The following is a 27,464-nucleotide window of genomic DNA, read 5'->3' as shown; positions in this document are numbered from 1 at the left end:
CATAAAACAACTAGTTGGAAAGTTCCATCGGAACGAAATAACTAGTTGAAAAGTTCCACCGGTCAAAGTGTAGCGTACGCCCTCTACGTACCACTGGATCGACCACGGGGGGGGGGGGGGGTAACTTTGATATTTTTTTGGTAGGGGTGTGCCATTTTTGCCTCAAAAACGTACCCATTTTAATATAACATTCACTGAATTTCAGTACCTATAGTTTTATTATAAACATTTAGGAAAGAATGATCTTATTTATATACAATATTTAAAATATGACCCATACTTATATAAGCACTAACTCATCATCACTCATAATTCATCAATATGTGAGGACTCGGAACTGCTATGGTACTCCGAACCGCGATGGTCACACTTGAAGTGCGTTGATTAACACACTGAAGTGCGATGGTGACACTGTGACGCTTACTTGTTGTTAGATACGCTGAAGTGCGTTGGTGGATACGCTGAAGTGCGATGGTCTAACTTTGATGTCTATAGAACTAACTCAGCAGGACACATTTAATTTTGTCAAATATACTAGTACTTGTTCTTGTCATGTCATAGCGAAGAAATTGCTCACAACACTCATTTATCTATTTATCTGATATCGTAACAGTTTTTAAGAAATAAAAACCACTAAGTACATTCAATCATGCTTGGCTCATATATACATAGTGAGACGTGACGCCTTTTCTATTAAGAAGCTTAACGAACACCTGTTTATCTGCTGAGCATCACCAAGTACACCAAGTTTGGACCATTCGGGTTTATTTTGGCCTAACCAATTGCAGAAATTGATAACTGTATACGCAAAATAGAAAATTTTTCGTACAAAGCAGGTTTCATCTCAAGAATAAAACAAAATTATACCTCCTTGATATCACGAAAACATTGTTAATACTCAATTTTAGTTTATTACTAAGTTGTTCACACAAAATTATGTGATGTATACGTGAGGAGAAGAGTATTTTAATATACAGATTAATAAATAAATTTGGTGTATTTACTGTCTTCTGATTGGTTAAATTTATTAGTTTTATTTTCAATGTTGTCAATGTTTATGGCGACACGTCCACTCTGACGTTGTGTATTCATACGCCAACATGTGTGTGCGTTGTTATTGTTAATACAAATAATATAAAAAGTAGTTCTTTGAGTTTTATGTTTGATAGAAATTTATTTATAATGAATGGCAATAATTTATTTTGAATTTATTGAACCATAAAATTAATTTTTGACTCTTCACATTGAATAATCCGCGAAGCGAAAATAAATGATAGCCATTTATTAAATACATTTTGTTTGTCTTACAAAACGTTTTCTGCATGCATTATACATGCTTCGAAGCTTCGAACTTCGGCGTAGACCATCGCACTTCAGCGTGACCATCGCACATCAGCGTCCCCATCGCACCTCCGAGTCCTACAAATATACCAGCCACCCTTAAGTTTTAATTTATGAATTGACATCGTTTGGTGCACATATATTTTATCGTTATATATACGCATGGATTGTTGCATTAACTGCATGTGTGTGTGTGTGAGATTTTAGTGTGTGTGGGTGTATTTAGCGCATTAGCCATCCTACTATCAAGGCCATAACCAGGCCTATTATTTTAACGAGGCAAAAGTTTTGAGCCGAGCGAAGCGAGTCGAAGCGAGGCGAAGCGAGGCGAATATGTTTTGGCAGAATATGGAATGAATGGTGCAAATTCCTGTATTTTAGGCATTTCCAGAGAGCTTGACAATGTTTTAAATTTGGACACTTTTTATACAAATTGTTCATATTTAAAGAAATAGTTTACTAACCAAATTTTATTTAAATTCATTTAAGAACTGAATGCTTCTTTTAATAAATTCATTGGGGTCGTGTAAAGGAAAAGCGTTGACAGAAGCACAATTTGTATTTCTGCATTTAAAAAAAATTATGTACACGGTCAAAGCTGTTACAACACTATGAAATAACAAAAGAGGCATCTGATTCTATCTAGCGTAATGATATGGGTACAATGGAATTACTATTGGACTGGAGTTTTCGCCGCTATCAATCCATCATGTGTAGGTCCGTGATTTCAAATTATGTATGGAAATAGTCAGTGGTAAGATATTTTAGATCCATAATCGATAAATTATATAATTAGGGGGTTCGGTTTGGAGGTTCAATCACGAAATTCCGAATGTAAATACACAAAATTCAGTAGTCCCGAATTAGAAAAGACGGTCCCTAAATAAACGGTCAAATTAGAACACGAGGTGTTTTTTCAATCTTTAAAGTTTAAGAAACATATGGATAAATCTCATTTATTACATTGGTTGCAATGAATTACATTGATTTCCCAGTTAGATAAAAACCGATAATTTCACATGTGAAATAAACGTGGTTATTTCACTCTCTGACGTCATACAACAATAGACGTTGTCAAGACGTCGATAACGTCGGATCAAAACAAATTGTCAATGCGTAGGGAAAAGATATAGTTCCTTACATTTTCTACATTAATTTCATAAAAAAAGCCATTTGCCAATGTAATAAAAAGAATAACTAATCGCCGTATTTGAATATCAAAAATAAGACAACTTGTGACCGAACGCCGCTATGGATTAAACTCGTGCTGCGCACTCGTTTAATCCATGCGTCGTTCGGTCACGCGTTGTCTTATTTTTGATATTCAAATACGGCGATTAGTTATACTATAAATATGCAGGTTTCATATTATTTATATTTTGTTTAGCTGTAAAGAGAGCGAAGAAATGAATACACAGACAGGACTGCACCAATGCGATGCCCAGTACTTGATTTTTCCGGTCTATTTGTAGTTTTTCGATTAGTTCAAATGAAGTTATATTCAATACTCAAACTGTTAACCCCTGTAGTGATCACAAAACACCATCAGTTAGTTTACTATAGAATTCTTATCGCTTTTCCTTTTTCTACAAGAGCCTGTTTTAACCAGAGATCTATGATGTTTACTATAGAATTCTTATCGCTTTTCCTTTTTCTACAAGAGCCTGTTTTAACCAGAGATCTATGATGTTTACTATAGAATTCTTATCGCTTTTCCCTTTTCTACAAGAGCCTGTTTTAACCAGAGATCCATGATGTTTACTATAGAATTCTTCAGTATCGCTTTTCCTTTTTCTGTAAGAGCCTGTTTTAACCAGAGATCTATGATGTTTACTATAGAATTCTTATCGCTTTTCCTTTTTCTGCAAGAGCCTGTTTTAACCAGAGATACATGATGTTAACCCCTGTAGTGATCACAAAACACCATCAGTTAGTTTACTATAGAATTATTATCACTTTTCCTTTTTTCTACAAGAGCCTGTTTTAACCAGAGATCTATGATGTTTACTATTTCTAGGTTAATGTAATCGAGAAAGTTCAAACATCACCAATTGTGATGCTGAGTTATATCCGGGAAGAATAATTCAAAGGAATGATGACAAGTTGTAGAAATTAAGGTTGAGACAGAACAACAAATGACTATATTTCGTATTTAAAATTACCATAAACAAATAAATACACACACAAAAAAATCATTGTCGAAATTTAAGTGAGGCAATTGCCTCACTGGCCTTAATGGTAGTTACGGCCTTGAATGTAGGAGCTAGTGCGCCGAAATAGAACGGTATTACTTAATATTTATAGCGCCGTCGGCGCTTGCTTCATGATGTGGGTTTCCACTGTGTTAAACGGACCTTGAGGTGACACATGCACACTCATCCTGGATAGCAACTTTAAATGTAGAGTTTGGGGAAGATTTTGTATAAATTTTCTACATTAACACTGGGACTATTAACTATTAACTAGTTAATAGTCCCAGTGTTAATGTAAAGTTAATAGTCCCAGATTAACATAATCTTTTTTAATGTTATGTTTTTGAAGAAATTTCATCAATTTTATACTCAGAATTGTCTGAACTTCTATTCCATGAATTAGCCTGATGAAATATTGACGTCACAAATTACTATACTCAAATATAGTATTTGAAGACTAAAAATTTTAATTTTGCATATAGATAATTTAGAATTTTAATAAAAACTTTTTAAATACATATGAAGATCAAACCAGGAGACAAATTTCCGAGGTTTATTTGGGTACTTATTTGAAAGGTGCATGAACTTTCACATAAATTGATTTAATTTAATATAATAATTGACCATTAATAATGTAAGATTCTCAATATATATGATATGTAGATAGATATGTCCTATTTTCGGTGCAAAATATAGTTAGCATGCATTTTGTGTCCGGGGATACATGGACACGTATGTATGGCTACATTTAAAAGAGTGCAAAAGTGTTCTTACTATATAAACAGATAAACAATCAATGTCTATTATAGTTAATACATTAGCCCAGTGTTATATAAAACTTGCGATTTAGGCAGACACAGCTGGACACAACGTTACTTCTGAAATAAAACATATAAAAACTACTGACTACAAAATGGACACAAGTGGACACAACGTATCTGTTATTTCTATATAAAACTTCTATAAATGGGGGGATACAGGCGGACACAAGAGGACACAAAACGGTTATTTCTATATAAAACTTCTATAATTGGGGGGATACAGGCGGACACAAGAGGACACAACGTTACGTTATTTCTATATTAAACTTTATGAAATAGGGGGCTACAGGCGGACACAAGTGGACACAACGTAATTTCTATATAAAACTTTATGAAATAGGGGGCTACAGGCGGACACAAGTAGGAACAAGGTTATTTCTATATAAAACTTATAAAATCTGCTGGCTACAGGCGGACACAGCTGGACACAGTGCTATTTCTATATAAAACTTCTAGAAATAAGGGGATACAGGCGGACACAAGTGGACACAACGTAATTTCTATATAAAACTTATAAAATCTGCTGGCTACAGGCGGACACAGCTGGACACAGTGCTATTTCTATATAAAACTTCTAGAAATAAGGGGATACAGGCGGACACAAGTGGACACAACGTAATTTCTATATAAAACTTATAAAATCGGCTGGCTACAGGTGGACACAGCTGGACACAGTACTATTCCTATATAAAACTTCTAGAAATGGGGGCTACAGGCGGACACAAGTGGACACAACGTAATTTCTATATAAAACTTACACACAACTTATGTTTAGGACGGAATGCATCGATAGGTACATACATGTACGAGGTCATGGATATATAAGTACATGTTATGTGCTTTTGACCTCCACAAGAATACTTAAACATAAAATGAGAATGGAAATGGGGAATGTGTCAAAGAGACAACAACCCGACCATAGAAAAAAACAACAGCAGAAGGTCACCAACAGGTCTTCAATGTAGCGAGAAATTCCCGCACCCGGAGGCGTCCTTCAGCTGGCCCCTTAAATATGCATAGATGTGCAAAGAATATTTTTGTCGTTGGGTTGTTGTCTCATTGACATATACCTCACATTTCAGTTATAGCATCTGTGCCTTTTCAATTTATTGCAGAAAATATTAGCATAAACATTTTTCAAAACAGGAGAGGTGAAATAGTATCAAACTGAAACAACACAACACAACACAACAGATAAATATAAATAAGCACCATTGACATATATATTGTGTATATATGTCTCTGGTATAGCCATTGGTGTTCTATATTCTTCTATTTGGATGTGTCCGGAAATGTCCGGTGCTTATATATAAACACAATGCAAAAAGAAATTTGCAGTATAATTTATATTTATGAAAATTGAATCTGATTGAATTTCCATTTGTGTCATTTGTCATTTGGTCATTTATATTAAATCAAGCATTGAAACTGAATTACTGCATTCAATATTTGTAATTTATCGTTGTGTCCATGTGTCCGGACACAAAATGCATATCAACTATATTTTGCACCGAAACCTTGCCACTAATGGGGTATGATATGTCCTATTTTCGGTGCAAAATATAGTTAGCATGCATTTTGTGTCCGGGGATACATGGACACGTATGTATGGCTACATTCAAGAGTACAAAAGTGTTCTAACTATATAAACAGATAAACAATCAATGTCTATTATAGTTAATACATTAGCCCAGTGTTATATAAAACTTGCGATTTAGGCAGACACAGCTGGACACAACGTTACTTCTGAAATAAAACATATAAAAACTACTGACTACAAAATGGACACAAGTGGACATAATCGTGCCTGTGTTTAAAAGTTGTCAGAATAAAGAATTAAAGAGGAATACATATGAAAAAAAATCAATAGTTGATTTGAGAAAAAGAGGTTGGACTAGGTTCCATTCATAATCACGGTATGACAACTGTATGAGTATACTTAGACTGTCTAGCAACATTACGGAATATTTTGATATGCATATATAGATGCCTATGGATGCATGATCAAAACAGAAAGTATGTTAAATAGACCCCATTAACACTTGCACAAAATTGAATCGATCTTTAGAGCATCTCGCGTTTACGATCTTTTTCTAACTTGTGCGTTTACATTTAGTATACATTGCAGTCATAAAAAAATCGGTCTAATCATTTTGTTAAAAAAAAATCGTAGAAAATAGAATAAGGAAATATTTGGTTCTGACATTAGATATGCTTTTACATTTATTAATTATCTTTTTGATTAACATGTCATAAGTCCTAAAAAAACAAAGAAAAGTTTCAATGTATTACAACGTGTATTTAGCAAATAAGGAATGGATAAGTAACGGTATCAGTTGAGCACTGAAACAGGTCCTATCCCAAGCCAGGAGCTTGTAATTACATTTGTAAGTGGTTGTCCTTTGTTAAAGTGTTACATATCTGTTTTTCATTTATTTTTGTTTGGTTCATAAGTTAAGCCGTTATTTTCTCGTTTGAATTGTTTTACATTTGTCATTTCTGAAACTTTTATAGCTGTATATGGGTATGAGATTTGCTTATTGTTGAACACCGTACGTAGGCCTATATTTCCTGTGTCAATTAGTCTCACTTTCTGGAAAGTTGTGTTATTTTCAATCATACCACATCTCATTTTTTCCATTTATCTTTCAGAAGAATGACGCAAAAACGTCGTTTACATTTTTTCTATCTCCATGTTCTTTCAAATCATTTGAGAATATGACTAAAACACTGAAATCAGTTACTTATAAGAATATTTTAAACTGACCATGCGCAGATTTATTTTCATATCTACATAAAACACTTTGAATTGTAAATCGGTCTAACGCGATGTATCTAAGTGTTTACACTTAAACAAAGATCAGGGTTGCGTTCAATTTTGTAGCGGCTGCATTGGGCTACTTAGATTTTTGACTATTGAACGCGTAGCTAGCCTTACTGCTATATAGATATTAATAGAAGCTATACTAGCTACTCGTTCAATAGTCATAAATCTACGTAGCCCTATGTATATATATATAGCCGCTACGATATTGAAGGCAATCCAGGAGGTGGTATTTTTAAGTCCAATGGAGATCGATCCTTCTCATTTTCGGCGATCTTTATTGTCAGTGGAAGCGCGGTCTTAGATTTCTATTGATTTTAAGTAATTGCCATAAAAAAAGGAACATAATTCTTAACCGAAATTAGATTTCATGATATCGTAGGCAAAGTTCTGTCTTGTCTTTCAGATATACTTTGACTGAACTATGAAATGATATAAAAAACTATTCTAAGAAGTATTTCTGTTCAAGACAGACACATAAGCACTATAAATAACCTGAATAGAAATGTTGTTTATAGAAGTATTCGTGAGTTCATTTGTACATTACATTGTGTTCCAACCACCGCATTTATATTACGTGTCTGTGAAACTGACTGAAAACTAAGTACTATCATGTGTAAATAAATGTGCATTTATTGTAGGTGAAAAAAAAAAAAAAACACAAAACAGCAAACTACGAGATCTGTGTTGTCCGTAATTTGTAAGAATATCGCCCAAACTGGCCGAACGTCTTTCGACGTTGTTTTAGAATTGGCGCAATGTATTCCCGCCATTTCAAATTGTTAAACCTTTTTTAGAAATATCTCTTTTTCCATTCCGGTGACCCCATCTTTTTATTTCATGATTTTATTTAGATATAAACAACGCTTATTCTGTTGAATACTCAAAGAGAAATTATTGGTAAATTTTTATTAAACTTATTTTTTTTATAGGTATTTCACAATAAAAATGGCGGGAAAACTATTATAGCAACTTATCGTTATTATTTTCCACTCAGACAATGGTAATATTATTAAAATAGTTTGTATTAACAACTAGGTTAACCGAACAAACAAGTTTTTATTGGATACAGACTTTAAAAAAAATATTACACTACTATTGAATAGAAGTCCATGAAAAATATGGCATTTTAAATCAAAAACGAGGTCAGTGACCCCATTTTTTTATTTGCTTATTTTGAAGCTTTTACCTAACCTAAAGTAAAAATAAAATATAAAGAAGATAGTATTGGTAGATCTGAATAGAAGGATTTGTCTAAGTTTAATAAATATAGCGTCATTGCAGTCTTTAATGTAACAATAATGTAATGTAACCGTAGACACAAATAGTATTGTTACATTCGTAATTAATTGGTTCCTTACCCTACCCTATATTCCAGGAATAAGTCTCCAATGTAAACAACAGTGGCAATCAATAATCTATGGTCAAAATGGGGGAGGGGTGCAGGGTAGCTGGTGTGTTTGTTTCAATTTATAGATCATTATTGTACAGACAACTGATAGGCTTAAACCTGGCACCCCATTGTTTTACATGTATTTTTTAATTTGCCAGAATCCCTACCCATTCATATATATTTTAATAGAAAATCATAATCCATTGGTCCATTGATATATATATTCCAAGCTAGTTGTACACTGTATCATTAATACAATTTATGACATCTCTAGATATAAAAAAGAAGTTGTGGTATGATTTCCAATGAGACAACTCTTCCCAAAAGACGTACATGACCTAATTGCACAGAAATTAACAATTATAAGGTTACAATGTACTGGCTTCAACAAAGAGCAAAGCCAATACTGCATAGTCTGCTATAAAAGGCCCCGAAATGACAAATTTAAAACAATTCAAACTAGAATAAGAAAACTAAACATGCGACACACAACAAATGACAACCACTGAATTAAAGGCTCTTGACTTGGGACAGGCACATACATACAGAATGTGGCAGGGTTAAACATGTTAGCGGGGTCCCAACCCTCCCCTGACCTTTGACAGTGGTGTAACGGTACAACATAAGAACAAACTATAAAAAGTTGAAAAAGGATGTATTTATTTTACACCACATGGACTCTTCATATTATTAGACAAATACATCAGTACACAGTTTTACATATATATCTAAGATTATCATAAAATTAAGAAATATTTTCAATAGTTGAACTGATTTTATAAGTTTTCTGTGGTTATCCCAGGTGCACACATATAATTTCTGCAAGTTGATTTGACAATCTGTTTCAAAAATAGAAGTCACTTCTCTCTATAATTCTAAACTAAAGTAGTGTGAGTCCTGCAACTATAGAGTTTGTGGTTTTTCCAAGATTGATCAACCAATATGGCATGTATGGCCTCCTTGTCTAAAATAGAAGACACTTCTCCCTATGATTCTAAAGTAGTGTGAGCCCAGCAACTACAAAGTTTGTGGTTTTTCTACAGATTGATCAACCAGTATTGTCTAAAATAGAACATAGAGCATGTAGAGGTCAAACTAATATTTCTAAAATAATAACATGCCACACCAGTAGCAAGGGAGTTTATATATATATATATATATTGCAATTTTGCAATTATGTCATGTTATATTTGGAAACAAAAAATAACATGACATAATTGCAAAATTAATTGCATAATGGGGATAAAAACTAACATGTCTAACAAAACATTGCAATCATTACAATGATATTTGCTTTAAAAATAAGGAGATTTTAACTAAGAAATCAAAGTGTGGTATATGAATGAAAGATGGGATGTTTATGTCAATGATACATCAACCATTCAGGGAAAGAGGTCAAAATTGTATTCAACCATTGACAAGCATTTTTAAACTATCAGTGGGTTTGTACTTACATTCATGAGCAACACAAGTGCCACATGTGGAGCAGGATCTGCTTACCCTTTAGGAGCACCTGATATCACCCCCAACTTTTGGTGGGGTTCGCGTTGCTCTGTCTTTAGTTTTTTATTTCGTGTTTTGTCTGTTGGTATTTTTTTTTAGCCATGTTTGTAGATTGAACATCTATTATTTGTATTTATTAGATCCTTGTCCAGTCAATGTGACCCTCGTTCAGTCATTATCCTTGTCCAGTCAAGTTGTTATCATAGGTAAGTGTACATTAATTATATGTGAACTATAAACGATCATTTACTAGTGAAATTTGTTTCAAACGTAAAATGTAAGCTATATATCAATAAGACAGCAACCCAACAAAGCAAGTATGGAGATGTGTAGAAGTCAATATATAGTCACCAAATCAAAAATAACCTCATATGACAAGGTCTTCATTTTCATGAAGCTGGCCATAAAATTTAGGAATTATTCATATGATATGTTTATACAGGGAGATAACCCACTAACATTGATATGTTTATACAGGGAGATAACCCACACACATTGATATGTTTATACAGGGAGATAACCCACTAACATTGATATGTTTATAAGAAAAGGGGAGATAACACTCAAACATTGATGTTTATAAGAAACAGGGACATAACCCACAAACTTTGATATGTTTATACATGGAGATAACCCACAATAGTGTACCAATAAAGTATTTTTAAGTGATACATATATTTTACATATACATGTATCAGGTTTAAACAAGTAAATATGATTCATAGTTATTTTTCACAGATGCTTTAGATGATGGCACAACCTTACGTATAAATTAGGCTGACCTCAGCGGTACATTCATCAGTATTTATCTAATTAGTATGTATCGTATTTTTTAAGATTGCATAAAAAAAATCAATCCATAAAGACTGTCTCGTCGATCTTCACGGTGTTGTGGTATTCATCAGTATTTATCTAATTAGTATGTATTGTATAATATATTTTTTTTAAGGGAACAAAACAAATTAATCCATAAAGACTGCCTCGTTTATCTTCACGGTGTTTTAGTATTGTATTCACCTTTAGTGTGGGAGGTGGTGGGTTTAAACCATGTACAGTTAAACCAAAGATCTTCATTGTGTTGTGGTATTGTGTTAACCTTTAGTGTGGGAGGTGGTGGGTTCCAATACTGCTGACCTGAACTTCCATTACATTTCTCTGCCTTCCGCGCTTGGTTTCGTATATTTTCTTCCCCATTACATTTCTCCGCCTACCGCGCTTGGTTTCGTATTTACTATTTTACATACAAACTGGAATCTGCATGTATTATCATGTGTAGTAATCAACTGGGAACCAGTTTACATACCTCCGGTCCTTCTTATTACCAAAAAGATCGAAGTGTACCAACCAATGTAGTTAAGATACTCATAAATCTATTTTTATAACTTTATTGATTATGTGAAGTAAAACTAAAACATTGTTAAAACATTAAAGATATATAATTAATTGGGGAATACTTGATAGTCTTTTCGTTTTACAAACAACTGCCTTTTTTTAAGAAAATAAAATATGTCCGTTTTGGTCCACTTTCTACTGGTTATAAGACAGATCGAAGTACCGGAAGTCCATCTTTGTTTACAAAGTTACACCTGTAGAGTCTGTAACAGACTGTATCTGTATGACATGTGAATAAATTGTCGATATAGATGCTGGCTTTAATACAACGGTTTGAGAGAGCGCCGCCGATTTATTGGCGGGGCGGGAGAACAGATTTGAAGCTCTCTACGTTTGATGCGTGCATATGGTGTACCATTTGGTTCAAAAGGTATTTTTATCGATTAACCGGTACTATTATCGGTTAATCGCTATTTTTATCGGTTAACCGCTACTTTTATGTCGGTTAACCGCTACTTTTATCGGTTAACCGCTACTTTTATGTCGATTAACCGCTAATTTTATCGGTTAACCGCTATTTTATCGGTTAATCGCTATTTTTATCGGTTAACCACTATTTTTATAACATAATCAATTCTAATTTATAGTTTATACACATAATAACTTATTATTTTAAATGAGTAAGTGATTGATGGACAAATTGTATCGCTCAACCTGTTAAAACAGTAGTGTGGGTTGTTTACGCCTCCCATATATCTATTTTTGGCCAATCACTCACACCCAAGTTATAGAATTGTTAATCGGCAAACGAACACACAAAATTTTAGTGTTGAACACGTATCAATTCTATGTAGCACATTACACTTTATTGTATGCAACAATTTTTGTTTTATTTATTTTATTTTACACTTTTAATACGACAAAATGAAAATGTATTGGATTTCATGGACCAATATTAATTAATTATGACGATGTTTTAAATTTAAATAGAGGTACTTGTATATACTCCACTCCTGCAATATAAATGTACAAATCTGTATAAATGATAATTCGATTGATGATACCATTTGTAATGAAGACGAGAAACGTAATTTTCTAACATGCACATTTATTAATTTTGTCTTATTTTTAAAAAAGAAAATTAAAAAGTGTCCTCTACCATATTTCGCCCACAGACATGAAACAGTATCTGTCATACGTTTTCTATATTATTGAATTACGTTGTTGATGATATCCAAAACTCTATCAATGCTTTAATTCAATAGTTGTTTAATAAATCACTTGAAAAATGTATCTTTCTCTATAATTGTTTTATTGCAATTGTTATTGATTTATGTCCGATATATGTAACAAGTCGTGATGGTATAGAGCAATGGAGAGAGTGTTTTAATAAGAAAGTTTAACTGTACTTAATAACGAGAAACAAACGTGTTATGAATATTGTCAAAATTCCGCCTAAAATGGCAAACTGTTCATAAACTCATAGAAATGTATATACCTGGTGTTTTTTAAGCAGTTTAATTATAATTACTCAGTCTAAAAAAATTTAGCTACTTCTATTTTTTGTTTTTTGTCTGCAGACTTTTCTAAGTTATTTGATAACGTTGGATAATAAACCATCTGTATTTGGTAATTTTCTTGTTGAAGTCCCTCAAGAATCAGTAAAAACTAAGACTAGAATATTTCATATAAACTAATTATATATTTGATTAACTCGTTTTATTAGTAGATATTTTTTCTGATGATGTTTAGACCAGCATCTCGGTCTTAATACACTGCCAATCGAACCAGGTATTGACCACGAAATAATAAGCTGGACGAATGGTTAAGGAAATGGCAATTTATTTTACAATTTAGATAATACGGGAAACACAGTATAGTTACTAATTTTACTTTCCAGATCTAAACTTTATTTTACAAAGCCAGGACATTCCATATAAACATTCGGTTGTAACAGATTCTGATTCAATAGTTTATTAAAGTCTCACCACATACATACAAGTATAAACACAATATAATATCAAGTACACAATATAAAATTTAGAATGCATGTGCCATTCTTAAAAGAACTATGAGAGACTGTTATATGCAATTATAAAACAACAGAATTAAAACATAAGTTTTGTTATTTATACAAAACATGAAAGTGCAATATCATCATGCACATCCAAGGATAAAACCTGATACATGTACATAATAAAAATAACTGATTTTTTAACAGTATAAGATACTATTTCGTCGTAATAAAATATTATTGCAGGTTTTGGCAACTGAACTACACACATTTTCATTTTTAAACAAAAATATACATTTTTCATCATCTGACAAAGTTAAAAACATATCATTTTCTTGAATTATATCACTAAATAAAGACTGCCTTAAATCTTCATATAATGGACATGTTAACAATACATGTTTTTCATCTTGTATATTATCACAATTGAAACATAATCTTTTATCTAAATTTAATCTTTCGTAACGACCAGTTTCAATTTTTAAAGGTGCTACCCCACATCTAAATTTCGCATATGCACTGCGATATCGAATAGGTATATTTTGCAACAAATATTGTTCAGTAGAGTATGAAAATTTAAACAATTTATAAGTTCTTAACTTATATCCTTGACCATAAGAATCAAGCCTTGTACTTCATTCAGTTTTATATTTATCAAAAATATTAACTTCTAACTGATGAATTATATTTTTATCCAGCATATAATCATCTACATTACAAAATCTGTCCATATTGCACTTTATTTTTTAATTTTATAACTACTTTTTACAGAGGATGACCTTGAGGTCACTCCGATGTATTGTTATCGCTTAAATTTCCGTCATTCATAAATTCTAGTCAAATTAGTGTTGGGTTTTCAACACCAGTGAAAAAAGTGCATTTTCATACCTGCGATTTCTGTTCTCCGGTTGTACGATGTTTCAACAAAATATGGAATCATTTCAGTTGTTGATTTAGTGGTGAAAATTTGACTGAATTATATCTTAATGAATACGATTTTATATGTTTAATTGGTGTTTCAGAAAGAGGTCAGGTGCTCTTGTTCATTCATAAAATTATCGTTCATTCATAAATTTATCGTAAAATAAAAATCACTACACAGGTTATACGTGTAGTGTAAATGACCACCTGTAATCTAAAAATAGCGGTCACACTAATAACGACAAGAAGAACTTTTAGCGACAAGAAGCGTCAAGAACGGACAAGAAGAATAAATTAAGCGACAAGAAGACTATTTAGCGACATGAAAACTTCTCGAACCGCATGAGGATGACACATATCAAATGAACAATTATGTGTGGGACTTAGTTTTAAGAAATGGTGTCAAAGTAACACTATGAAAATATTTTTAGTAAGCTGAAATATATATTTATTTTTTACATGTTTATGTCTTGTAAGTTATTTTATTTCTGTCCAATTTTTCAACATTAGCGTCTCGAAAGGTGAAATGTTTTAAATGAATGGTTAATTTAAATTAATTATGAAAATTGTTAAAATTAAATAAATAAAAGTAATTATTGCCCAGTTACAAACACTACCAGGGGATAAGGGTTACACCCAACTTTAGCCTTGTAAACTTGTTGTCTCCTTGTGAAATATAAAACATATTAAAAATGATTTCCTTCTTAAGTCTTTTATTGATATAAAGTCAAAACCTTCTTGCTTTTCACTAGACAACCATGTCCTGTCAGGTTTAATTCTTATATATGTAGATGAAAAATAAAAGTGTCCCAAAACATTAACATGGCAGCAATTGCTTTTACAGCCTTTAAGGCTTTGATTTTTTTACAGAAGAGTGTCCACCATGCACTTGCACTGCACTATAATAATAGTAGAATAGAATTATCATATATACAAATAGATGAAAATGATATTTATCGGTCGTCCAACTGTCTATATCAATCTGCTCAGCTCTTAATAAAACTCCCTAGCACGGCTTTGTGACGTCAAATACGTTGACCTGGCCTTAATAACTTTGACATGGACATATCAGCGACGTCATAATGTTTGAACCGACGTTGAAACTTATCAAGTCAACTTCCGGTTGCTGGTGAAACTAAGACTATACTTCCAAAAGACGCAAATGCAGCCCGATAAATCGATTATCAGGTTATCGGCGTATTAATATTGTAAAATATCAGCTGCTCGACATAATATGAAGGCTTTTTTATCTCGTTCGCTGCGCTTACTCGACAAAAAGCTTAATATTATGTCTCGCAGCTGATATTTTACGATATCAACATGCAGACAACCTGATAATCGGTACATACATGCAATCGTAATATTAATAATATATATAACAACAAACCAGTGTATTCTCTACGACTATTATTATACAAGTATAATAGTCCAAGGTATACTGATTTCTTGCAATACAATATAAAAGTTATTACGGTGAGGTTGAATTTCCTGTCATTTATTCATCATCCAAGCACGAACTTGTATCAGAAAAAATATCTCTGTAAATTAACCCAAGTTTCAGGTATAGAGATGTGATCTGCTTCTGTGACATGTGCTTTTGACCATCCACAAGAACCTGCGGTCATCCGATGTTCAGTACTTCAGTACTTTGATTCTAATTGTCCATATAAATACTTTTGACACTGAAATGTGACACTCGTATATATTGAATTCTTAATTGACCCAACATCTTCTTTCTCTTCCCCTCTTCACCAAACCCTCATTCGTACTATTATATATATTATATGCACTGCAAATATTCCTGGTTATATCTTTATTTTTTAAGGATATACTGCATAATACTGCATCAGTACTTATAACCGGGGAAATCAGTAATGGAAATAGGATGTTCGGGGACTATTTGTACATTAAGGATTAAGTTAAATTGCAAGATATTTTTTTATAATTTATAATTTTATTTTGTGCAATGTCTACATGAATTTGTCAGTTTTTATATTCGAAAAAAATCATGAAATAAAAACAATTATATCTAATATACTCAGGGTTTTCTTATTGAAACTGAAAATTTAGACTTAAATCATCTGCATTAGAATCAAAATACAGAAAGGGAAGGTCATTGTGTAACTTCAAGGCAATCCTATCTTGGAATATTACTTACTAATGACACAATCAATTATCTTTGTCAAATTGATCATTTCCAGCTATTTAAATAAAGGTAGAGTTTATATTTCTCCAAAAAAGCTCCGGTCTCGAAACGCAGAAGTTAAAACAAATACAGCAGTGACCACAGGCTGGATCAAATGAACTTGAATGTTATTTCACCTGGTAGACCAATCATATCACAGTGTGGTTCGGTAATTAATCGGTCATGTTATAAAGTTTTATTTTGATGTTATGTTAGATTCACGATTGCAGATTTATTTTTCTGTAACTCATACAAAAGCTTTTTTCTGAAACTGTGATAAGAATGTTAATTGCCAATCTCAGAAAAGATCCGTCTGGAGTAAATTTAATTGATTTTAAAAAACACTTACCGTTATCTTCATGATATTTTTGCTTTAACTAATAAAAAAAAAATCGCATTTTCTGCGGAAATTAACGCATAGGAACTTGCTGAAAATAAATCTTTAATATACAGAAATGATTGTATTTTGCTAGATTGTAATTATTATATTTCAGTTTCACACGAGAAACTCTTACTATACAAAAAAGAGACGATTTTTTGTTCTTTGTTGCTAATTTTCCTTTTTTTTTTACGGCAAAGTTGCTTTGGACCCAGATTATTGTGTGTATTTTCTCTCTATATGCCGGCGTCTACAATAGGATATTAGATTTCAAGTAACGTAATTTATGTATAATTGATAAAAAAAAAAACCTGAAAAAAATGTTGATTCAAATCAGCTCCATTACAATCTAAACAAAGAAACACTAGATGTTTTTAATAACGCTCTCGAAAAATTACGTATGTAATGTTAAATGCTGAATTTGAAGTAAAATAGTACTCAAAATGCGGGTCGTCAAGTTGGTTACTATTCCTTATTCCTTATTTGTAACTTATTCTTTATTCGCTACATAATCGTCACTTATTCTTTATTCCTTATTTGTTACCTATTCGTTACTTATTCCTTATTCGTTAACTATTCATTATTCCTTATGTGTAACTCCTTATATGTCTACCATTTACGTGCTTTACTTTCTTAATATCACTGGTAAAATTTCTTGGTTTGTATATAATAGGTGAAATTACTTTAAGCGCGAAGGTACCCGTTTCAGCGCTTGACTGATTCCCTGTTACTTATTCGCTTGTAACATGTGTTAAACGTTGCACCTTTTAAAAAACGATTACTTTTTTTCTTGTCACTTGTGTTACATGTAGCAATAGGTTCTTGGAGGTGAAATAACCCTATTAGCGCATATGTCTGGTCTTGAAAAAATTATTTAATATGTCAGTTCGGCGAAACAGTCTGTGAGATTCCGGTCAGACATGCAAACACCTGCCACAAAAAAAAGATGCCCGTTTTTTATTCATCATATAAAAAAGAAGATGTGGTATAATTGCCAATGAGACAACTCTCCACAAGAGCCCAAATGACACAGAAATTAACAACTATAGGTCACTGTACGGTCTTGAACAATGAGCAAAGTCATCCCGCATAGTCAGCTATAAAAGCCCCCGAAATGACATATGTAAAAAAAATTAAACGAGAAAAACTAACTGCCTAATTTATGTACAAAAATGAAAGAAAAGCAAATATGTAACACATCAAAAAACGACAACTACTAAATTACAGGTTCCTGGCTTGGGACAGGCACATACATACAGAATGTGGCGGGGTTAAACATGTAAGCGGGATCCCGTAATCGTTTCAGCGCTCGACTGATACCCTGTTACTTATTATTTCCTTTTTTGCTTAAAATACGTGTGTTATGCGTTGCACCTTTATAAAGAATCATTCTGATTTCTCTGGTCTCTGGTGCTAGCTAAATGCGTTCTTATAGGTGAAATAACCCTATAAGCGCGTATGTACCCGCTTCAGCGCTCGACTATACTCTGTTTCTTATTCATTCCTTATTCGCTTTTTATATACGTTGCACCTTTTAAATAAATTCTTGGTTTGACAACTCCGTATGTTTGCGCCTGTCTCAAAGTCATGAGCTTGCTTTTATCAGTCTGTGTATTGTAAGCTCACCGAGGCCTTTACTTTGCGTCCGTCGTCGTCCGTCGTCTGTCGTGGTTTTAACTATTAAAAAAATCTTCTCCTCTGAAACTAAAGGGCCAAATACCTTCAAACTTTTCCTAAATGGTCCTTAGGGTATCTAGTTTTATTTTAGTACTTGTATATGTTTACTTTTAGAGTTAAGTGTGACCGTCCATTTTCACTGAACTAGTACACAATTTTATTTAGGGGCCAGCTGATGACCACCTCCGGGTGCGGAATTTTCTCGCTGCGTTGAAAACCCATTGGTGGCCTTCGGATGTATTTTTGCCCTTTGGTCTGCTTGTTGTCTTTTTGCCTGACATATTCCCCGTTCCCATGCATTCTCAATTTTATCTTTTCATTTTTGTTCATGTATCTGGTGTTAGCTATGAGTTCTAAAAGGTGAAATAACCCTATCAGCGTGTATATATACACGTTTCAGCACTCGACTGATACCCGGTTACTTTTTCGTCGTCTACTATTCACTTGTAATACCTGTTATACTTTGCACCTTTTAAATAAATTGTTGTAAACAAATTTCTTGTCTTTAGTGTAACTTATGGGTACTTAGAAGTAAAATAACATTATTAGCGCGTATCCACCCGTGTCAGCGCTCAACTGCTACCCTGCTACCTATTAGTTTCTTATTCGCTTGTAATACGTGTGTATAATACGTTGTACCTTTTAAACAAATCTTTACAATTGTTTTCTTGTCTCTGGTGTTACATGTAGCTATGAATTCTTAGGGGTGAAATCACCCCATTAAGTCGTATGAACCAGTTTCAGCGCTCGACTGATACTCAGTTACTTATTCGTTTGTAATACGTGTGTTTTACGTTCCATTTAATTCCGATTTTATTCTTGTCTCTTGCGTAATGTAACGAATAAGGAATGAGGATTACTAGTAAGTAACCAACTTGAAAATGGGTGGGTTTTTTTTAAGCAAAAAAGGAATATGGGACGGAAATTAGAAACAGAGGAATACATGTAAGCATGTATTCATCTCAGGTTTAGGAATTTGTGTGAACTTTTGGGACTCCTTGTGGGTTTTTTTTTTTTACAATACAGGGTAACATGTTTCCCCCATACATGTATTACCCTCTTTTCATTGCATATAAGACTTCAATTTATCATATCCACAAGGGTAACTGGGGAATAGAATTATAAGGTCACCATTGGTCTTTCTCCGACCGGTATTAAAACCCTCGTCAAATAGGGTCATCCCTTTGGCTGTGCGGGATGTACAAATGTGCAGCAACATCCGGTCAGAATGGAGACATCCAATCCGATGTCATGTGAATAGAGAGTGCCACGCTCTTTGAAAGTTAAGATTCCTTGCAACAACTCCGTGCAGAGTCCGCATGGCTGAATTTCTGTCCCTATCCAATATACCCTCATTTCCTTGGTTGTCTTAATTTATCTGACCTTAATCCCGGATGCCTCTATTACAGAACCTACCTATGCATTTATATTGTTAATTTTTTCTCGTCCTGAATATGCATGAAATATTTGCCATTGAACGCTCAGCAACCAACAATCAATCAATCAATATCTCATAAAAGGTCATTAACCAAATTCAAGCTGATTCTAGATTTCTTCTCTCACGATTAAGAGCCAAATATTGCCTATGCTAAATAAGGTAAAAGTACAAGTCAGCCTATTCCCACGAAAAAAAATATCTCAAAAAGGAGATCCATTATCTATCAATTATTTTAGCTTATACTTAAACTAATATACGGAAGCGTGTTAGCGCCACACATTTTTTTTTTATTTTTCTTCATATCTTTGTGTTTAACGCAAATCTTTGCGAAATATTGCAAACATTTGTTTTATCTTATTTCTTATTAAAGATTTAAAAGAAACAGCAGTTATTAATGCAGAAGCCTGTATATATATTATAAAATTTATCACCCTTGTAGTCATTGCCAAGTAAAATACTTGAATAATTAGAACATATCATTGAATAATTAGAACATATCATTGAATAATAACGAACAGAAAATATAAGAAGATGTGGTATGAGTGCCAATGAGAAAACTCTCCATCTTAGTCACTATTCGTTAAAGTAAACCATCATACTAGGACAAAGTATGGTCTTCAACACCGAGCATTGGCTCACACCGAATAGCAAACTATATAAAGGTCCCCCAAAACGATATCCATGTTACTACTAGTATATATTTTACCAAGAAAATTGAGAAAATTGAGGTTATACCGAAGAAAAAAATCAATCCTGCTAATATAGCTATAACCGAATATAAATATACTTCCAAAGTAAGTTCTCTTTGAGAACTGTGTAAAGTTGATTAGATTCAAACAAGCTACCCTTTAATAATGAATGTATAGAATGAAGATGTTTAATTAATAAAATTATGTTCTCTCCATTCAAATTGCTACCCAGGCATTTTAAAAATACTTAACTATATTGAAATGAAAATTCAATAACTTTCTATCAAAAAATCTTTATCATAAAAAATTATTCTGAGATTTTTGCTTCAAAATTAAAAAAAAATGTTTCCTTATTAATAAATCATTTTAAAGAAAAAACATTATTTTGTCTATTTGACTATAAACAGGGGCGGATCCAGGATTTTGGAAAAGGGGGGGGGGGGAGTTTATAAAGACCGCAAAAATTTTTTGGGACCTTTTTGGGGATAAAAACATCCAATAAGTGTAATACTAGTATGCACTTTTTAAACGGTTCCTGGCGTGTGGCATGTATATTTTGTAGTTGCTGTAAAGTGTAAGGGTTGGACATTTTCGATGCTTGTAATTAAGAGAAGTGAGGGGTTCCAAATCAACCAAAGGTTGAGTCTGAAATGACAAGGAATTTATGTATAATGGTAGACGAATGGAGACATAAAGGCCACACCCAACAGGCAGGTTCAATCTGGTCTTGAAAAAAGTATTTAATATGTCAGTTCGGCGAAACAGTCTGAGAAATTCCGGTCAGACATGCAAACACCTGCAACAAAAAAAAAGATGCCCGTTTTTTATTCATCATATAAAAAAGAAGATGTGATATGATTGCCAATGAGACAACTGTCCACAAGAGACCAAAATGACACAGACATTAACAACTATATATATAGGTCACCGTACGGCCTTCAACAATGAGCAAAGCCCATACCGCATAGTCAGCTATAAAAGGCCCCGATATGACAATGTAAAACAATTAAAACGAGAAAACTAACGTTCATGTTCATTTAATACTAAATAACTGTATTGGAAATTTTTGTTTCTAACAGCAAAAACAGTGGACAAGATTATTGTTTTCAATCCAGATACAGCCAGAGTTTTTGTTTAAGGCAAAAATCAGAGTCAATTTTTTTCTCTCAAATATCTCAGACTGTCTCCTCAAATCAAATGGTTCGTACCTTATACTTTAAATATATCTAGAGTTTATTCTGATTGGGGATCATTATTCAGCTATGTTAATCTAAAATAGTCTGGGACATTTAGGGTTAAATATGTTTTATAGGTAAATAATATTGCCGTGGAACTTTATTTCATAAGAGTGTAATAGTCTATATAGTATTACTTTCTGTTTGGTTGAATAGTGAAATAGAGGTCAATACGTTCTTGCTCAATCCTTTTTCGCTTTGCAGGTGGTTATGATTGTCATTCTCATCCCCAGCCTAAGCAATGTGTTACTGAATTCCAAAATGACTGAGCGACGTTTTTTTCGACGCACTGGTCAACTCCACCATAACGAATCACATAACTTTGACAATCACTACTGAAAATCCACCGAAAAATATCTTTATAAGTAAAGAATTGTCGCATAAAAATTAAATACTAGAGTACACGGGAAATGGCAAGGTTCACGAAGACTATAGTCTGATAAATCCTTTTACACACACAAAAAAGCCCGAGCAAAAGGGAAAGGGGGGGGGGGGGGCGTACGCCCTCTACGCCCCCCCTTTGGATCCGCCACTGATAAAGTTTCACAATTGTGTGACATTATTCTTGATCTTTCCTATATACTATACTATATCTATTTTCTTGTTAAATTATATACTTTTCTGATGCACAAATCAGTCTTAATTTATGTATAATTGTACTGCAAGTATTCCATTATTCCTATGCATATTTATTATAATGATTTGGCCTTGTATGTATGTATTTTTTTTTTATCTACTAGTAAATTACAACCGAAATGAATGACAGACGGACATTTATACAAAATTTAATGAATGATTGCAATCAAGATATTTGCATTGTATTGCAAAGGTTTACGTTATTTCGCAAAAATTTGCGTTATATCGCAAAGATCACTTTGTGTTAGAACGCACATGTTTGTGCTATTTCGCAAAGGTTTGTGTTATAACGATAAGATAGGAAGAAAAACAAAAAATAAAAATGTGTGGCGCTAATACGCTTCTGTACTAATACTCTTCGGATTTAAAGTACTGGTATCAATTCTTAATTCCAGATATTTGTTTAATTTCACCTAACTGCATTATTCAAGATAAAAGATTTTAATGCATAATGTATTGATATAAATGGCATAAAATGATGAGACTATATTTTTGAAATATTGATTATATGTAATTTAATGCGCGATAACCACTTCATTCATTTTATATTCTACTTGTAACCATGGCCGTACGTTGTAACGGTGAATTCATGCAATTAACTAAAATTTGTTTGACTTTTCTTATTCAAGAAGTAAATAATAATGATTTTGGATTTAAACGTCAACACGCAGTAACCCAACAACTCAAATAAGATCTATATATGGCATAAAAAGATTGATATTCGCACGCTTTAATGCAAGTTTAGTCCTTCAATGTAAAAGGTCATATGGCAATACATTGATGTTGTTTTTTTGATTGATTTGATACCGAGAGATTGGTGGCCTCATGTTAATTTAACGCATGTCAGCTATATAGTTTTATCTACAAAAAAGAGGGCCAGTTTTTATTCTCTAATATTAAGTCAATTCTCCCATGAAGAAAGGATAAATTTTTCTGTGTCCAGTAGCATCGTATTTTCTTAAAATATTTTCTCGCACAATATCTGGACATCGGTGGACATGAAGCATTGTCAAACCACACAACCGTCCACCCGTCATCGTAGCTCTAATTTCGATAATATTCTAACAATTTCATGTAGTTTTTTTTAATTAGACAAAAGGTCCTTCAGTATAAGAAAAATCCCAAGTTAAATTTTTTTTACTAGATTTGCAAAAGAAAATCAACACTTAGAATTTAGTCAAAAAGTAGGACAATAAATGAACAAAAAACAAACCCGGGTACAGATAAGACACATAACTACAATAATAGACCTTTAACACTGATTATAAAGATGGATCACGAAAAATATACAGGGGCAAAATCAAAAAGTGAAGAGAAATTAGCTGATTTTTGCAAGACACTCGCCGTGAAAACAATATGATCTGAAGAAAAGCTTTTGTTTCAACTTTTTAAAATTCATTCCAACATCAGACCATGTGGTTACGGCCCTGGGCTCCATATAAAATTATAAAATCCAAACTGACTTATTCAAAGTCGATGTTCAAACGACCAATGTAATAAAATACATCTGTTGACTGAAACTCATTATAGATTACTTTTTGTTTGAATTTATTGGAAAAAAATATATTAAAAAATAAAAATAAAAACCACAATAAATGTACTAGGTACGATAATTGACGGCAGTTTTTTAACCTGAAATCTGTGGCAAATTTTTATATGTTTGAAATAATGAATAAGATAGTTTCTGCTGAAAACGAAACGTCACGGAAAATACAGGGTGATGGATTTATAATACATAATGGAGCATCAGATCAGCATCGTCTGGTCAAACTATTCGTAGGTGTTATTGTAACTAAAGGTTTAAGATTTACAACATATGGCATTCTTGACCTTGAAATACATTTAAAAGAAACAAATGTTATCAATCTGAATCACAATAGCTGTCCATCACAGCATGTATTCCAAGGGTTTATTAAAGATGAAGCGACTGATACAGAAACAACAGGTGACCATTAATTTTTAATACAAATCTAACAAATTTTAGATTAGTATTAGTGGTTATGATAACGTCAAAAACGACGAAACTAGTATAATTAGGGACGACATCAAAAGTTCAATGGATGAAAAAAACTTAATTCACATAGTTTTTTCACTGACCCCCACACCCCCCTTCTTAACTTAATTTGGGAAAAATTGATTGACCAATAGGGATATATGTAAAATCGATTTTCGATTAACAAAACTTGCAGCAATGTTGACCCCCCACCCCCAAACTATTTGATTTAAGTATTTTATCCTACATCGATCTTTTGATGTCGTCCCTTACAAAACATATATATGTATTATTGTTATTTATTGATTCTACTGAAATATTGCAGCACAGAAACTTAAAACAAAAAAAATAAATTATATATTCATTATTTTTTAATAGCAAAATATAAAGTATCATGAAATATTCGCATAAATTTATTGCAGTCTGACAAGGACAAGTGTTGAATGTTGAACCATTAGTTATGTATAGCAATCACAAAAGTCTAGGGGAAATGCTAACTATAGATCAAGACTTTTAAAACAAACAATTGATAGTTGTACCCCTAATGATGGCAGATCTGTCATGATATGTATTGATGAATCATTTATAGATTTATAACTGATTTAACATGTACTGGTAAATGAATATATATTTTTTTATATTTAATTATAATCAAGTCTAAGCTAGAGGACAAACCCAAGCTATAACTGCCGGCATACTAAAACAGTGTCGGGTCCTATCAGACGACATTGGATGCAAGGTTGCATCGTTTTATGCATGATAATAAAATATGTGCGGAAATCATTTCAATCTATGAAAATACTAGAAGTCAAAGCCAATTTTAACATCATCGAGCCCGACTCTCACGAACATTTATATAGCTCTTTTGATGTTGTTGCTTGGCAAAAAAATGATGGATAAAAAATTAATGCAAAATAATTATAAGATGATATAATTTAGCGGTTTCTATAGGTTAAACTTTATGCAAAGCTGTTTAATTCAACAATTTAGTTGAATTTGGTTTTGAAATTGTGATATACGACAGCTAAAGGTCATTTTCTTGATGAAAATTTAATTAAGTAACAAAGAAGTTTAGTATTTTTGAAGCTAAAGTTAAGTTGACACTGCCGATCAGACCAACTATATCAATTCCGATCAAGACAGATTAAGTGATCGGGAGACTGGTCTGGCTAGTTCGACAAGAATGTTCGGGTGGTCTACCTTACTCGTCATCGATCTGACTTTCTTTCAGAGAGTTTTTGACGTGTCAAAAACATTCGAGTAAGCATCGAGAAGCCAGTCGCTCAAAGGAGATCTGAGTTTCGCCGAGTAGCGATTGATTTGATCGAAAAACGATCGTACAGGGATCGAGTTTGGTCTGAATACAAATATTTGAACAAAAAATACTCGATCAACACGACCTTTGGTCGACTAAAATGCGATCGTTTCTCAACCAACGTCATCGATCACTGCGACTACTATTATTTTTTTTTTTTTATCCCAGACCAACTCGACCAATACCCGATCTCGACCAAACGCAACCACTTTTCGATCTCTACTCGGTAATATACGATGCTGCTACAAGTTTCTATAAAAGGATGTGAAGATCTAATTACCTCTCATAACTTTTCCCGCAAGAATATATTGTCCTTGTTATTTTGAAATGTACGAATTTGAAATCCGCAAAAATTTCCCCGTTTACAGTACTTAGCTGTACTTTAACAGAGGCAAATATACCAAACAAACAATCACACCCAGAGGTCAAGAACAAACCGACCCAGCCATGGAAAAAAACTAAAAACGACGACAAGACAAACAGCAGTCCGCAACTCATTATAAATAAAATCTTAGCAACACGAAACCCACCAAATACACATTGCACCTGTCATATTGCATAAGTACCAATCCGGTGACAAGTCTCATTTAGTGGTGTCATTTTCAAGAAAAGAGCAGTATATCTAATAAATAAGTAAATACAAACGTTTCGAATCATTTTTGAAACGTAAAAACAGGCAAAACATCTACCAAAGCTTTAGTACAGTTTTAAACAAAACAAGGCATAATTACCTTTATTTTAAAATCAATCTTGACAATTTTATAACACATGAAAACAAGATGCCATACTTAAATAAATACATCAGTGGTTTAACGATAAAACTACAAGTAGCTTTACAATAGCACTGATGAACAAAATCATACTCTCTTGCCACTCAACTGAACCTGCTGGCATTTTGAAAAAGTGCATAAGAAAGTCTCGGTTTTGATATCTCTGAGTACGGCTTCATCCAGATCTCAATGGTAATGCATCATATTCAATCATGGGGGTACCGGTATGAGTGTTCTCCATATCGCCGGGCAGTGGGTGTTTCTAGTTCCTCAATCAAAGTCCTCTATTCAGAATGGTTGAAGAGTCAGACGCACTTCCATCTCTGTACCATATAAACTTGTAATATGCGTCAACGAGGGCTAATATTGTGACTGAGAACAATTCTTTGTAGTTGCAGTACAGTGTACCAGAGTCCTTTGTGCACTTTATCCTGACGCTTTAGCCCCCCGTTCGCATATAACGATATTTAATCTGTGATATTTGATTAGGATACTAGTAACAAGCAGTGTGTATGAGTTTCATAACATTAGGTTGAGAGAGGCAAACCAAAGTTAGCTATAGAGAACGGAAACTAATATGTGGAATGGACAGACGTACGGATGAATGGATTGACAAGTGTAACACTAAATGTTTCATTTGTTTCGGCGGGGCATAAGACAATCCGACTTTTTTCTAAGGAAATTGTTCATACTCGACCAATTCCCGGCTATCCCTACGACCCTTTTACGACCAAGTCTATTAATTCTGGTCGAGATTGGGCTGAGTTCGAGCTTTGTTGACTTGTTCTATCTAGTTGAGTAAAGAT

The 27,464-nt window shown here is 33.1% G+C and overlaps 1 long non-coding RNA gene across 1 annotated transcript in view; it reads left to right on the top strand.

The window, feature by feature from the left end:
* Positions 1-27,464, top strand: part of LOC143054898 (uncharacterized) — a 241,665-nt gene that overhangs the window by 200,365 nt on the left and 13,836 nt on the right. The window contains exons 2-3 of the long non-coding RNA XR_012971870.1: positions 10,215-10,280; positions 10,813-10,890. This is a non-coding gene — a long non-coding RNA (uncharacterized LOC143054898). The remainder of the gene's footprint in view (positions 1-10,214; positions 10,281-10,812; positions 10,891-27,464) is intronic.

Source organism: Mytilus galloprovincialis, chromosome 12, assembly GCF_965363235.1.
Source record: "Mytilus galloprovincialis chromosome 12, xbMytGall1.hap1.1, whole genome shotgun sequence".
NCBI lineage: Eukaryota > Metazoa > Mollusca > Bivalvia > Mytilida > Mytilidae > Mytilus > Mytilus galloprovincialis.
The sequence above is the reverse complement of the archived record's forward strand: the minus strand, read 5'-3'. Positions and strand labels throughout refer to the sequence as shown.